This window comes from Falco punctatus (assembly GCF_963210335.1).
Source record: "Falco punctatus genome assembly, chromosome: 5".
In the NCBI taxonomy this organism is placed as follows: Eukaryota; Metazoa; Chordata; class Aves; order Falconiformes; family Falconidae; genus Falco; species Falco punctatus.
The window spans coordinates 79,141,251-79,158,042 of record NC_137584.1 but is presented as its reverse complement, the minus strand read 5'-3'; the positions used below and the strand labels follow the sequence as shown (position 1 = coordinate 79,158,042).

The window sequence follows — 16,792 nt, the reverse complement described above, 5'->3', positions numbered from 1 at the left end:
TGTAGTTGACCCAAGTTGCGAAAAGAAATGAGGAGACTGCAAGAAGCAGGGGGGACCTTACCACCGTGCTGAAAGCATTAGAAAACATTAGAGCTGGGCAGACTGCAGGAGAAAGCAAAAAGAAAAAGCTTCTCTTCTATCATAGGCATATTGCCATTTTACGAAGAACAGCCTTACCACAGTTGTTGTTAATATTTATACTTGAATCAATTTTTTTCAAAATATTTCTCAGAAAAAACGCAGCCACATAGTTTTAGTAGGAATGACAGTCTGGTGCATCAGGCTCTGTCCAATCCATTTTAACTGGAAGAAAGCAAACAGCAGAAACACCATGTGTGGACACAGTACTATTTTGCTTTTCTCAAGGACAGAGAGAAGGTATATTGGAGATTTTTGCAGCAAGAACCAATTAGCAAGGACAGAGATTGCAGTAAATAGTTGACCAATTTATCTTTGCAACACCTGTAGATCTGGACAACACAAAGACTACTCATTAGTATTTGCAAAGCAAACAGTGGCAGTATAATAGCCCATGTAGTTGTTCTGTGCTTTTTTTTGTTTTTATTATCCTCTTGAAAATCAGAGAATAATAAACATTAGTAAGGCATTATAAACAAGCACAGCCTAGAATTCCTCTTTGTTCAACACATATCAGTAGAAAAGTTTACCAATTAAAAAAAGAAAGAAAACCAACACAACATTTTGGCACGCCAAGAATTTATCTCCTTTATGCAGTGGAGTTACATGCAGTGACACGGCCTTTTCAAAAAGAACTGCAACCAGCTTCACAAAGTCCGCTCACCCTGATAACAAATGAATGACATCAGTTACAAAAGGAAGAAGTCAGTCCTGGGTAGCTAGCAGATAGCTAGCTCTTCCTGCTCCCCCTGCCTCCCTTACTGTGGATGAAAGTACTGCAAACTTTAGTTAATATTTGGACATTTCGGGGGGGGTGGTGGGTGGGTGTGTGTGTGTGTGGGGGGGGGTGGTGGTGTTAGAAAAAGTGTTAAATATGTTACTTCTTAACCCTATGGTATGCAGTCCCTTCCTTGCTCACTGTTATAGGGCAATTTGCTTCCAAACAGTGATTAAGATAGAACACAAAATGTGGGGGTTTTTTGGACAAGTATCTTTCTGCCAACTTTGCCTGACAAACGGGCTTTCTGAATATAGTGACCATACAAAATGGATGCCATGCAAAATACAAGAATCTCTGTTTCTATTTAAAAAAAACATAATTGTGTGGTCAGTATTGATGGGTTTACTCTGTTTCTTACACAGCTGCTCAGCTGTGAAAGCACCCATTCAAAATATCAAGATCCAGTTCAACTCTCCTCTCTGTTTTCAGAAATTGATACCGATCTTTGCTTCCTCCTAGGAGATGGCCTTTCCGCATTTTATTGCACAGTTGTTTAAAAAAAACATGCACAATGTTTGGAATAGTAACACAAACTCAGGATTTCAACTTCCTACATGAAATTCTCTACCATCAGAGAGCCACAGGTCCCTCTCTGTCCATGCTCCTCCAGCTTTGATTCTTCCTGCAGAGAAGAAATTCCGAAGGTGGGTATGAGAATCCCGCTTCAGGAAGCTCACTATTTAAATCCCTGGCCCTTCTCCCAGGAGACAAGTACATGAACTTCCTCAGGAAAAGATGGGAATTTAACCCAGCTCCGTCACACCCTGGATGAATACATTCATGAACCTGATCCCAGACATGGACAGACTTCACCACCTCTGCTTGCTTTGCTTAAAAAGGCAAAGAAAAAAAGAGGAAAAAAAGCAGAGGGTAGATTATTTATAAGGTTATTTTTTTAAAAGGCTCTAAACTTCTACCTTTGAGAAGGAACTTCAGCCTGCATATTATAACCTTTCCAGAGAGCTGAGATACTCTTGCTCCTGAATGGGTGGTAACTTAAAATACACTTTTTTTGCTTCCTACTTTCTAATTTACATGATTCCCCACTCCATATGCTGTTTTTTCCAGATCTTGTTCTGAAATACATCAATTCTCACATCTAATTACTTGCAAGCATAGTACAAGAGCCCTAAGATGTGGCGTCCACACACCTTGAAACCTGCAATTCTCCACTTTCACACCGTGATTCCTAATTTATGCCAGTGTAGACTTAGGCAAAATATAAATCTTTGATGAGTTTTCTCTTCTTTTCATTATCTTATTTCAACCATGACTGGGAACATTCACAGCATATTACTTACGAGCTTATCCATTTGAAATCTTACCATCTTAAGAGGAAATTTCTGAGCCCTTTCCCTTCCATCAGAAGCACAAGCAAAATCTGCCTCCTAACACAGCAAAAAAAAACCTAACAGAAGAATTCTTAATGCTATCTTTTCCTTATGATACAAGAACTGCTACCTAACTTATTGCTTGGTTTTCAGTCCCAGGTAACAGTGCAAAACATACAGAACATCTAACGGACTGCTATAGCAGTGATAGAATACACGGGCAGTTTTCTGTCCCCAGCAGAAAACAAACTTTCACCATTTGTAAAGCTAATGAAGGCAAAACATTTAGCAAGACTTGGGTTTCCATTTTACGTATCTGCTTTCCAGCTGGGTAGATGCGCAAAACCATCTCAGGCTTAACTCCTCAAAATTGAACGAGATGACAAGCAAAAAGGAGACAGACCATAAGAGGCCTTTAAAGCAAAGAAAGGTAGTTTATCTTTAATGAAACAAAAACCAGGGAAAGCTCACGGGAGAAAAAGCAAAGATCAATATAAGGAAGTTAAACCAAAAACAAATTAACTAGGTGGCATTATTCCAGGGGGGCAACGGGTGGGCAAAAATGCATTCCCCAAAGCAAGATAGAAGAACATGGGTGTAATGCAGGTCCAAGAGGTCCCACCCAGTGTGGGAGCCCCAGGAGCCAAGCTGGTCCTGAGTTGGACCCAGGCAGCGTAGCCACAGCACCTCTTCTGCCCCAGTCTGACCCTGCTCTCAGCCACAAGTCCTGGCCACACTATATTACCAAGAATGGTCCTTCAAAGCATCCAGTTGAGATTTGGTCTCTTAACCTTTAACATTGAGCTCTACAGCATACGGTAATAATGTTCTGACCACCACAAATTAATTTCATGAACTTAAGGAATTAATTATCACCTGGGTTAGACACACATCTCAGTGTCATGTAAAGTCCCTGTGAGCAAAGGTATATCTCAGAAAAACACTTGCCCTACCGCAATACTATGACTACGCTAAGAGCGTATTGGAAAAAGCAAGGGAGTTTTAGATTTTGATTAATAGAATTCTTGAGACCTTTGAAAGCTAAGATTAAAAGTATTACTTAAGTCAGCTCTGATTTTTGATACATTTATTAGTATAGCCATAATAGGTCATTTTTTTGCATTCCAGTTATATTTTTAGGAACAAAGAAGAGTAACTCCCATTTCCTGTTCTTCCCTTACTTCATGTGTATGCTGTTGAATCACTAACTGCAGATACCAGTCATGACCAGTGCCACAGCATTTCACAATCAGCCTTGAAAATTTTCACTAGGAAAGCCAGCTCAGAATCATTATCTGCTACTTCTGAAGCAACAACATCCTATGTCAAAATGTCTCAAGTCAAACTGGCTGCTCTCAGAATCACTGTTCCAAAGAAGCTGTGACTTATCTGGATCAACCATGTTTTTTCAGCTATCTGTAACTGCAAAATTGTTTAAAAATAGTCCTCAGGTAATTGTCCTCTATTAGGTAATTCCAATTGTGCTGCTACTGTCATCATGTTACATCACTTTAATTTCATGTGGTGTTCTGAAAATAAGAGTTACACAACACTGTACTCATCAGTATACTAATGTTCAATCCATTACTTTTAACTCTAGGATCCAAGTAACCAACCTAGCCCAGCTGCATTCCTATACTGACAAAGTCTTAAACATTCCAGATGCGAAGAAAACCAAAATTTCATCAGCCCCACATTTACTTTATGATTTTTCTATAACCTAATCCTCACCTTTTGAACATTTGGTGCTAATGGCACAACAGCACCAGAAAAACAAGTTGCTACAGTCTCTGTATAATCTTGCAATGGGCAATAAAACAAAGTATGCATGAATGTAAGAAGAATCAAAGACTCCTCATGAAATAAAATCACCTTTCTTGTTTTCTAGAGACTTACACTTAAATAAATCTGATAATAAATAAAAAAATAAATCCTGATAGACAAGTTAATCAATGAAAGGAGGAACATTCTAGTAACCAAGTAACCAGCATGCTTCAGTCCTTAGCTTGGCTTTCAAAGGGTATGAGACACGAGTACTTAATACATACTTCAATGACTCCCATCATCACACGTGAACCAAAATTAACAGAAGGGTGTGCTTTGCAAATATCTTAACTGCCTACATGATTCATGAAAAAAGGCAACCAGACAGAGAAGACACTACCAAATTTAGTGCCCCTAACAGACTGCTGTATGTTTGCATACTAATATTAGACATTAAAGAAGCCGGATCAATAAAAGATGCTCTAAATACACTAACCATAAGAAAAACTTCGACACAAGCTTACAGCTGATTAGAGTCGGACAGCCAATGCCACAGAAAACAAGGCTTCACCAGTGGCATTGCTCACAGCTGGTTTGAAATTTCAACTTACATGGGTCCGTCACAGGAAGGAACTTGAACTTACAGGTAGAGGTAAGCCTCCCAGTTCTACACCAACCGGATTCAAAACAGATTTCCAGAGGTCATTCAGGCACCTGCAATATTTGCAACCAAGCATTTGAAAATCTCAGGAATGCTTAAAACAGCTGCTCAGCACTTCCAAAAATCCGATCAGGCACCCTAAGAAGAGTGCTTCCCCCCTAAAAATAGTCTGTTGCATCACCAATCATCAAGCAGGGTACACAAGGAAAATGCAGCTTTAAAAGGTGAAGTTAAAGGGTGATGATGTGTTTTTAAAACAAACTACCCTATTTCACCCCATGCCTAGGATCAACCTCTGGACCTCGAAGAACACTTTGTATTAAACGTTTTACTGACAAGTGATAGTGCTTGAAATAGGTCAGTCATAAAAAAAAAGATAATTCTCTAATTAGCTCTGCATTATCTTTGTTATCTTTATAATCACCAGTTCTCACCTAAAACAAAAAGGGTAAAGAATAAAAAAAAAGTCACTGACTTTCCCACATCATTCAGCCACATGAAATAAGCCCTCCAATCTAAAAGCAACACCACAAATTCACAAAGTCAACAACCTACTGCTCTCATGACTTTCACAAAAGGACTACGTTTACATCAAGCTTCCCCCAGAACTTAAAAACATGGCAGGATCCATCATCTAATATACCTTGCCAAGAGATGTGGCATTACATGGAACCAAAAGCAGCTTTCAGAAGTCAAAATAAAGTAACTTGAAAACAAGCAAGTATAGCACACATACATATGGAACAAATCACAGCACCAGCGCTGCCAGGAACACCAGTGGATGTCATTGCAAGACCAAGTTCTATGATTTCTGGAAGGTCTTGGTGACTGGTCAAGGATCCTAATGACTGGAAAAAGGCAAATATCAAACCCATCTTCTGGAAGGGCAAAAGGGACAGTTTACCAATGCAAAAGGCTGCTAAGTCTGACTTCAGTCCCTGGAAAGATTATGGAGCAAATCCTCCTGGGAGCCAATGCTTATAGAACAAAAAGATGATGGGAAGGTGCCAGCACACATCTATCCAGGATGAACCACGCCTGATGCATCTCATAGCTTTCCGTGTTGAGATGACTGGCTCTGGGAACAAGGGCAAAGCAGCTTGTTTTGACTTTACAAAGGCTTTCAGCAACATCTCCCACAGAATCCTCAGAGCCAAACTGGTAAAATACAGTTTGAATAGGTTGACTGTAAAGTGGGTAAAAAACTAGCTTGACCACTAGACTCCAAGGGCTGTGATCAGTCATGCAAAGTCCCATCCGGTTGGAACTAATTATGTTCCCCAGGGGTTGACACCATGGCCAATACTGTTTAAAGTCTTCAATGCCAACGTGGGCAATGGGATGGGATACACTCTGACCAAGCATGGATACCAGACCACAGAGGGCTACCCAGTGAGTTTATGGGATCTCCACCCTTGGAGGTAGTCCAAACACAACCAGATGTGGCTCTGAGTCAGCCCCATCTCAATGCCACATTTTAATGAAGGCTGGACCAGATGATCTCTACAAGTGCCTTCAAAATTTTATTACTCTATGACTAGATTTCAGGTAAAGAAAAGCAAATAGAAGCAGTTAAAAGCCATTTCAAAAACTGAGATACTGGAGATACAAGAAGGACATGGACCTGTTGGAGCAAATCCAGAAGAGAGCCACAAAGATGATCAGAGAGCTGGAGCACCTCGCCTATGAGGAGATCTTATTGTGGCCTTCCAGTACATAAAGAGGGCTTATGAGAAAGATGGGGACAGACTTTTCAGTAGAGCCTGTAGCAACAGGACAAGAAAGAATGGTTTCAGGCTAAAAAGAGGGTAGGCTTAGATTAGATATTAGGAACAAATTCTTCACTGTGAGGGTGGTGAGACACTGGCACAGGTTGCCCAGAGAAGCTGTGGATGCCCCATCCCTGGCAGTGTCCAAGGCCAGGCTGGACGGGGCTTTGAGCAACCTACTCTAGTGGAAGGTGCCCCTGCCCATGGCAGGGAGGTTGGACTAGATGACCTTCAAAGGTCCCTTCCACCCCAAACCATTCTATGTGATATCCTTTCAAGTGAAAATAGGCCAGGAATTAAAGTGTCTGACTTTTGAACCAGTCTTAAAAAGACAAAGAGAACAGTTCTGGACTTCAAAAGAAAATCTCATTAAATGCTGTTTTCACAAGTTTTACACGCTGATCAAACTAAATCTTTTCAGGTAAGAGCAGAGACTTTACTTGTAAACTCTTAATTAACAGGTTATCTCTCAGACCAGAGACCTGTACCTCAATTTGCAATCTGGACTACACTGCTTTTCAGAAACTAATCACAATCTTTTCCTGGCAAACACCTGTTTTCAAGGTGTATGGCACTTTTTGATAATGCCCCAAGCAAAGCATGTACATCACCTTTCACTTCTCAAATGTTGTCCCATTTTCCCCGCCAACTCCAGAAGAGTAACTCAGTGAAGAATTACTATTATCTACAGAACTTAGTTTTGTTTTTCATAGCTGCTACTTTCCCATGGCTTGCAATTAATTCACTTTTCAATATTAAAGACTACAACAGAAATATTTGTAAAAAAAGCCACCCTACTTTAAGAAGTGCCGTGGTCCCAATTACTGTAATACCTGAATCTCAATAAATAAAGGCTTCTCAACCACAGTTCAAAGTCATCCATGGGTCACTTCTGCCTTATCCTATCTCACTTTGTTCACAAGAATGGTGGAAAAAATAAGCACATAAAGCTCTAATAGCACAACAGCACCTATGCTAGATAAGCCCATAGAGTTATTAGCACAAACAGACCACAGGTACTGCATTTTTGTTATTGTGAGTGCTATAGGAACATACTCTTTTTTTATATATATTCCAGTGGCAGCTAACAACTCAGTCAGGGACACATCCCATATTCTCAATCTTGTATAGAGAGAGGAGAAAAACTAAGTGCAATTCCCTCAGGATAGTAATTAAAAGGAGAAGCATATTCACTTATCTAATTTAGGCATCTGAGTCAGGAGGCTAATCCAACCAAAATTTGTGTATAATAGAGCATGGAACAGCCCAAATCCATGTTTGCAGGGATACATGCAATTGTCTTAACACACAAAGCCTAGAGTCTGAACTAAGATTTCTCTAAATACCCAGAGGTACAGCGGTGTGAATGCTGCTCCCAGCTTAGTCAGAATAAGTAATAAAAAAAAAAAAAAAAAAAAAAAAGAGACAAACCAAACAGGGAAGGTACACTGGAAACAAGGAAACAAAAACTAACGAGGTTTAGTATAAGAATGAACCCCAGCTACCTATTTATCCAATCAGTTCCTTATGTTCGTTGTTTCTAAACAGCACCATCACATCAGTGAATATAAACATTTGTTACAGCTATAGTCTTTGAATTTGAACGAAGTTTCAGATGAACTTAAAATTCCTGAAAACAAACTGCACGTTATGTACCACTGACGTTACCCACACCGTGGCAAAGCCATACCGCTTCACACGCTTCGTACGTGTTCTGTGCACATACCAGCGTGGGAGCTGCTCCCACCACAGGCAAGCACGAACAAAAACAAATTTAAAAAACACCACGTTCCCAAAGATGCATACGACAGGGCAGCCTGAACGCACGAACAAGCAGCTTGCAACTCCTCATTCCAGTGTTTCAGATGGGGAATTTCCAACCGAGTAAGCCTAAGTTAAAGATCACAGGTACTATCGAAAGCAAAATCGACTTTCAAGCTCTGCAACAGGGCAGATGTCAAAGCGTCGCTTGCTATGAAAACCATTTAATGCATTCAAAATAGTAGGCTTACGGAACCCATCACGCACCTCAGCCTCACTTTATTTTCTGCATTACTACACGCCGCGGTGTGAGGCCGAGAGCCCGGGAAGCCAGCCTAGCTACAGGCACAACACTTCACAAACTTTAACTGCAGAAACCAGTTCCATCGCTCCAAATCCTAGGTTTTCACTGCCACTACAAGAAACAAAACCACCATCATCACCGCAACAAACCGGGGTGCCTGAACACATCCGAGCTCCCTCCCGCGGCCGGGCGCCCCCCTGGGCAGAGCGAGCCGGGCGGGCACCCACGCCGGTGCCGGTGCCCTGCAAGGGGAAGGGGCGGCAATAAAGCGAAAGCGAGCGGCGGCAGGCAGCCCAGCCCACCGGGAAACATCACTGCCCGGCGCCGGGAAACCTCACTGCCCGGCGGTGGAGCCGGCTCCCGGGAAGAGCGGCTCCCATAGAAACCCCGGAGCGTGCGGCGGGGAGCGGGGCAGCCGCTGCCCGGCCCGGCTCCCTGACAGCGCCCGGCCCCTCCGCCGGGCTCCGGCCTCGCTTGCTCTCCGGCAGGGCGAAACGCAGGCAAACCGCTAATTTTAAGAGAAAACAGGAAAAAAAAAAAAAGCCGAACCCCACCAACCTGAAGGAGAGGGTAAAATATAAATACAGCAGCTTGGCGTAACAGAAAGCTCGCCCGTTCCTCCCCACCGCCCGGGCGGCGGCTGCGCTTACAGGGCAGCAGGACCAGGCGCTTCCCCTCGCGGCGGCCGGCCGTGCCCCGGGCCCGCAGCGAGGCCCCGCGGGGCGGCCGGGCTGACAGCTCCGCACCGCCCGAGCTCGCCCGCCTGCCCCCCGCGCCCTGGGGACGCGCCCGCCCTCGCGGGTCAGGTCGGGCCGGGACGTGGCCCCGCTCCTCCGGGCGCGGAGGAGCCGCAGGCCCCCACCGCTTGTACCTGTTGCTGCCCGTGAGCGCCTGCTCCGCAAGGGCCGCCGCCACCGCCTCCAGCTCCTCCTCCGCCTCCCGCGGCGGCGGCGTCAGCCCCACAACATGGCGGCGGAGGCGGGGGCCGCCCGCTGAGGAAGAGGCGGGGGGAGCCGGGGCCGCGGGCGCCTCTGGGTGCCGGCTCCTAGCCCGGGTGAGGCCGCGGGGTGGGCGGCTGTTCCCACGGCGGAGCTGGGCCGCGCCATCCCCAGTGGCGGGCAGGCGGCCCGGGGCGAGGGGGTGCCGGTGCCTGGGGCGCAAGGCCGCAGCCTAAATGAGGGGGTGGCCTTGCCCGGGGGCGCTGCCGCCCGGGTCCCGTGCCGGCTGAGCCACCAGCGCTGCTGGGCCCGGCGGGGGCACGGCCCGGGGCTCACGGGGGGACAGGCCGGGGAACACGGCGGCCCGGCGGGGGGGACAGGTATGGGGTCACGGCGACACTGCAGCGGGGACCCCCGCAGCCGGCTGCGCCGCCCGGTGCCCTCCGCTTTGCAGGGGGTTCCTGCACGGTAACCAGCTACCCTGCAAAGACCTTCACTGACTGAAAACTTCCAGCATCCTTACTAAACTTTTTCTCACTATTGATTCCAACCACTGCCTCCCGATTTGCTCCCTAAATCACTTTTTCATTGGCTTTCTACCTGTATATTTAGGGAAGACAGGGTAATAAACGCTAAAAGAATCTCCGTCCTATCTGGCCTTTTGTTTTCGTGTGGAAGCTGAAAAGCGCCCCCGGTTTGATCATTCTGTGCAGGCCGGGCTCCCAGATCAGGCTCATTTTTCCCAGCTCCACACCCTGGGAGAGGGGTGGCAGCACCCTTCAGAGCACTGGATTCGGCACACCCCAGGCACTGCGGAGCCTACTGAAATATGTGGGGTTTCAGGGATTTACCTTTTCAGAAATTAAAGAACCCTGTGGAAAGAAAATACATGAAAAATACCATCACTTTTCAACATTCAACGTTCTCCTTCAGTGAGTGGATCTTGCTGCGTGACAGTGCCTTTCTGCTATGTTTTTGCTGTGTAGATAATTGCATATCACCTTCGTGCAGAGCAGATTTTTCCACTGACTCATTCTTCTGGGTTCTTATTGAGCCTTTCTAGTTTGTTACACCTTTTACCATTTGTCGTGATTCCAGAATAGTCACGTTATTGTGCCATGTAATGGCCATAGTCACACACTAGCACATACCACTCTTTGGTATTTTTGCTTAGACACCTCATATTTGCCTTTGCTGTTACAGCTGCCACACTGCATTGGCAGCTCACATTCATGTATTTATCCCTCGTGATCTCCTCGGCCCTCATCTGATTCGATGCTTTTGAAGATCCAGCATTCTCCTTCCTTGCTCCCAGCCCAAAAGCGTGCTTTGTATTTTTGTTCCTATGCACAACCAGCGATCTTGTCTTTGATGTACAGGTATTTGCCAAGTAGGTAGATTAAAACATATGTTGTTGAAGGGGCGCCTGCTGATGTTGTGACTGAAATCACTCGGTGGCCCCTAGCCCAGGTGGCCTTTGGCTGTTTTGAAAGTCATCTGCAGATTTCATGAGCAGCACTTCATTTAATTCCAAATAATTGACTGAGATAATACAGCAGCCCTGGGTCAACAACAGTTTCCTCTGGAGCCCAGTAAAAAGCCTCTCATCTGACACTTGTAATTTGAATTACTTTCTAATGTCTTTTAAAACACAGCCTTTAATCTGTCTAGTACACATTATAGTGATACGGCGTAGTGCTAAATATGACTTGTGTTGTGCAGACAACACCTACAGCCTGCTTCAGGTTGAAGGTAAGTGCTTGGATCAGACCGAACAGCCTACAGGTTCATAAAGGCTACTGTAGAGAGGATTAAGATAACAATTAACCAGATGAACATGTTTCTTCTCATAGGAAGAAAAAGATAAGGTTACTGATTACAGTAGTTAAGTATTGGGAAGGGCAGTGGAAAAACCTATCAACAAAAGTCGGTAAGAACAGGTTAGACAGATATCTGCGTGGAGTAAGGTAAATACAGTTGATCCTGCCTCGAACACTGAACTACGTGTCTTCTCAAGGAACCTCATGGCTCTTTTCTTCTATAATTAATGCTACTGCCAGGTCCTGCCAAGCAAATGGACTTGGACCATGTCCTGTGTGACATTTGTCCTGCTGGACAACATACCCCGCAGAAAGCCGGGAGGGAGGGCTGGGAAGCTGCGCCAGGGGCTGGGTATGCGGTAGGGCATGCGTCTTGTGCACAAGATCAAGGGGAAGATGAATCATAGCGGGGTGAGTTTTAATGTATATTTAGTTGATTTTTATTTTATATACAGTTCTGCCACTACGTAAGCCTATAGCTAGGCTTAGAACATGACCTCTAGTGACTCTCATTACCTGCTTTGCTGCCTCTGTTGCAAACTCCAGCAGAAACACGGGAGATGCCTGCAAGCTGTAACATCTTAAGAGTTGAACACCACCTTAGAACACTGCGTGCGATTTTGTACCTTAACAATGTTTACAACTATTAATCACATATGTTGATATTTTGTGTTCTTACTGTTGAACATTCCTCTCTCCCCACATAAGATAATTCATGTGCTAAATAAAGGCAATAGTGGCCTGTTGGGTTTTTTTCGTATGCAGGTTTGCCAATCTGTGCATATGAAAGATGTATATATATATGCCTTCTTCTATATATATGCCTTCTTCACAACTGGGAATGAGATTTCTTATATGATACTGAAAAAAATACCAAATTGCTTCTCTACCCCTGTCTGAAAACATACTGCCATCTGAAGATAAGTTACTATACTTAGTAAAAAAAAAAAAGACAACCAAACATAACGCTTAACCATTGCCTTTGAGGTGACAAAGTGCACAAAGCAGGAAGCATATAAAGGACATTGGGATACTTGATTCCATAAATATGACAGATGGAGGACGACTCATCTCTGTTATTAATGTTATGTGAGATCCCTACAGAAAAGCAGCGATGTACCTAATTTTGAGATAACTACAGATGTTGCCTAACACCTCTTTTGATACAAAACTGAAGCCAGAAAAACCTGCAATACTGTGAGCTTTGCAACCCAGGAAGGGAGAAGTCAAAGAGAATGCAAAATTTAGCTGGCTCCCTTGAGAGAAAGCCTGGTGTAAAGAATTAGTATATCGAAGCTTTATGTATTCTTATTCTAGGCAATCTGAATGCTGTTTCACCTACATTACCACAAACAACCAGAGCTATTCAGAGATATTAGAACAACAAATACCTGTAAGACTAATCAATTAGCAGGAAGTGGAGCAGGACTCAGGCCGCAGTGTGGACACATTTCAGTGCAGCAGCCTCTCAGTCACTCTTCCTTGGAACTGGAGCATGTAGACATCCAAAGTTTAGTGTGAGCTATGAAAAATGCATCCTTAAAGTGAAGCTGAACTCTTACTCAGCCTGGAAGGACTCTTACAGGGACATCTTTTTAGTGATATCTGAGGCACAAACTAGCATTACATCCATTTTATCTAAATTGTTTGGTTTGTTTTGTTTTAATTAGTAACTACATTACTATTTCTTTAAAATGAAGACTTTTGCCCTCTGGCTTGCTAGAATGAAATTTGTTTCCATTCAGAGTTTGACTACTCCTTAAAGTAGGTTCAAAAGAAAAAAAAAAACCCAAAAAACACAAACAAACAAAAAAACCCCACTACTGTTATGAAGGTGGAGTTTCTAAAGGCACTGTTGCAGATGCTGCCTTTGGGCATCTCAGGGTTTGAGGAGAGCGTTTTCTGCAAGCTTCAACACACAGTTTTGGGGGCTGATGTCAAGTACCAGGTGAAACAAAGTCCCTGCTGGTGGTAGTTAGTACTCTTGTAGCAAGGAGCAGGCAGTGGCAAAGCAACTTAAAATTGGCAGGAATTAATTTGTTGGTTTCAGAAAGCCATTAAGGTAAGGAAAATCAATAATAACTGATGAGTAACAGAAAAGACAGCTGGAAGGAGAAGAAACCGATGGTTTGATAGTGTAGAGACTTTGTTCCAGACACAGGGGCAGGATTGCAGCACAGCAGCTACTCAGAAGAGACCAATTAAGATGAAATGTGTAGGAGAAGCAGAAAAGAAGTCGGGTTTACTATAAGCAATGTCTCAACCTCTAGTCTTACTATGTTATCATTATGTTATCATATGTTATCCTGCATATCCTTGTCATATCTGAGCCAAAACCAACTTACAACAGCAAAAAGCTAACAAGATATGCTGAAGATGGAGAAACTATAAATATTAAAAGCAACTCAGTTTTCATATTAAGGCTTTACTTTTTAATCATTATCTGTACTTTGTCCTCAATTTCCTGTTACAGGCAATTTTGCTATCTTAGAGTAATAAAGGAAGATCTCCACTGATAGCAAAAGAGTTCATGAATGAAGTTGCTTAGCCTGAACTGAGCGGCAGTAGGCAATGTGACTTCTTTTGTGTCCTCAGTTTACTCCATAATATTGCTTATTTTCTCTGCTGTGCTGCAGGAACGCACACACCAGAAGTGAATGTTTTGTTCTCCCTGCCCAAGCCCTCTGACCAGGCAGTGTCTAAGTTTGTTGATAGACATGCTTCTGTAGGCATGTGTTTAAAACATACAAAGTTAAGCCAGAACATAACTGAAAACTAGAGATCAGTTACTGCCAAGAATAAGCCACCTTTTGGGTACAGTTACTGATCAGGCATCAAGGAATGTTAAGTAAAGCAACAGCTATATCTGAATGGTCAAAAAGCAGAAACTGCAGCATGGGCATCTGCACAGGTTGCTCATGTGTCATCCTGTTCAGTTTTGGTTGCTAAGGAGAGGCATTTTTTCATCTGGAGGGTCCAGCTTGTTGTCCCAACTATGAAGAAATACTTAGAAACAGCCACACCTACCCAATGAGTGACAGCGCTGACCCCTGTATTAGGTTCGACTCTATTCACGCTAAATTTGCTTTTGTTCCTCCTTTCTTTCCCTTCAGCTAATACAGAAGCAATGCACCCTCACTTAATGCTGCTGCCAGGTTTCATTATTACATCAGGATTCTTCCCTCTGGGCAAATGCTAGATACTGTCTTTAGCCTAGGTCTTTACTTCAACCTGGAGGTACAGAACGCAATAGGATAAACAAAAGGACGAGTTAATATTTACTTTCCACACCTAACACAACAAGGGAGGTGCATTTCTGGTGTTGATCCTGAGTAATAAATTGCCAAAAAGGTATAGAAGGCACAAAGAACAAGCTGCATCAAAAATAGTACTTACAGGATGCTGGTTTGATTTCTGAACCAGAAACCCATAGTTTTAAAAACAACAAATGGTACGTGCTACTGTATTTATTTGCAGGATTTTCTATTACTTAATAGCCGTATCAAATAAAATATTGATTTCCCAGCTTTGTTCCCTGCCAAGCACAGATACAATTTTATAGGGGATGGAGAGCTGGACCACATTTGTTCAAAAAGCGGCAAAGCCTTCTTTGCCTACTGCACTGAAATTATTTTGAGATTTATAGAACATCTATGTAACCATAGAGAAAGTCGATTTCCAGACAGGCCAGAATGTGTTGTGAAGGAAGGCAGCGCTGACTCATGTAGATGGAATTATGGCAAATAAAATTTTGCCAACTGCTGAGCAGACACAAGAGTTTTACTTGCAAAACCTAGCTGCAATGCAGGCAGGCAGAAGCATTCAAGTACACACGAATTTCCCAAGTTTCAAGTGCTCACAATAACACAGTAGTGGGGTTAAGCAAGGTTATTTGTTGCAATTTTCAATCCTTATAATTAGTAAAAAATACCTTGGTAAACCAGTGCTGTGAGTTCATTTCAGATGCATTTGTTTCTCCACACTCATGTTTTAATTCAAGCCAGGAAGCCAGTCAAATCCCAACAGGCTGGTATCCCATGCTGCATTCACCACAAATTATTTTTTTCCCCAAGCTTTCTGTTTTAGGTGCTAGAAGCATGTCATTGGGTACACATTGCTAGGTTATGTGAGAAAACGTCATGTGCGTGCCCACAGAGAGACAATGGTGGGGAAAAACAGAGAATACCCAGGCCAGCTACTCGTCACATGGAGCATGTTATATTATGTTTAGGGGAGGAACTGAATGTGGGAAAAGGAAGGGATTTAGGTGATTTGGGGTGGAACAAGTGTGGAAAATAGAGGAACCTTGGGGGATCACATGTTCAGGTGACAGCAACTGGGAAACCAGAACCCAGGGACCAGTACTGCTTTTAAGTAGTGTAGCTCATGGTATACCTCTTACCCAAATTTTGCGAGGTTCTCTGGAATTACATGTTGCTTTTAAGAGTTGAATGATACAAGAATCAGCTTTGAAATTAATCTCAGATCTTTCAGAATGTTTTGTGAATTACTGTGAAAAGGAAAGTTTTCCAGATTCACAGACTTCTGGAAAGATGCAGACGTGCTATAGAGGAAATAAATACTATGATAAACATAGGCAAAACAGTGTAAGACAGTAAACATATGACTAATTATATAATTAGTAAAACCAGGGATTAATTGACAGGGCAAACAGATCACTCTGGCCAGCTTATGGAATTCTACACAAAAGCTCTGCGCTGATGTTATGATGATGATGATGATGATGATGAAATTTCCCGACTATGACTCCCGCTCACCGGCTGTAACTTTGACAGCTGGAGGTGCTACTGCCCTCCTCTGCCTGACATTCTGCTGTGCTTTTCCATGACAAACAGAGGCAAAGGGAAACTTCTCCCAGCTGCTGCTGGTACCAACACCGCGTACCTCCAGTCAGGGGCTTAAGGCTGTTGTGGTCGGGGGGCTGGATCTAGTTTTGCAGTCTTTTGCCAAAACAGAGTCGACCTTTAGATTTAGGGTTTTTCTGCACCTGAAAGTTGTTCTCTTTGAAGACCGGTGAGTCTTCCAGAGCAAGTCACTTTGTAACTTACATTGACGTTAAAGTTTAACGGAGTTCAAGCCAGAGCTGAAATCAAGGGAGTGTGAAGAGACACTGTACTATCAGCAATTAATGCTTGATTTGGATTTTCATGCAAGTTTTGTCTTGCTTTCATGCTGCTTCTTACTTTGGAAAGGGAAATCTATAACAACTTGGTGATCTGCATCACTGATCTCCTCACAGCCTTTTTAAAAATTAATTTGCCTGAAGAATGTTATAATGGTTAGACTGCAGAAATAGTATTGGTTGTCTAATGATTCTAATGTTTCTGACCAATAATCCTCACCTGTCTGTTACTTTAACTTTCAGCTCTAAATACTTTAAGGCAAAATTATCTTTTTGTCCTATGTCAGCATTGTGAGGAAAAGAGCTTTTAGTGCTTAATAAAAGAAATCCATTGGCACTTGGCACTTCCAGTCCTTCCAAAGAGATCACAGAATCACAGAAT

At 43.3% G+C, this 16,792-nt stretch overlaps 1 protein-coding gene across 4 annotated transcripts in view; it reads right to left on the bottom strand.

Moving 5' to 3' along the window:
* Positions 1 to 9,731, bottom strand: part of ITSN2 (intersectin 2) — an 87,655-nt gene extending 77,924 nt beyond the window's left edge. Inside the window, exon 1 of one of the 4 annotated variants that reach the window (XM_080389214.1) lies at positions 9,381 to 9,731. The gene's annotated coding sequence lies outside the window, so the exon portion shown is untranslated. The other 3 variants (XM_080389211.1, XM_080389213.1, XM_080389212.1) reach the window with 3 other exon arrangements.
* Positions 9,732 to 16,792: the final 7,061 nt, after the last annotated feature.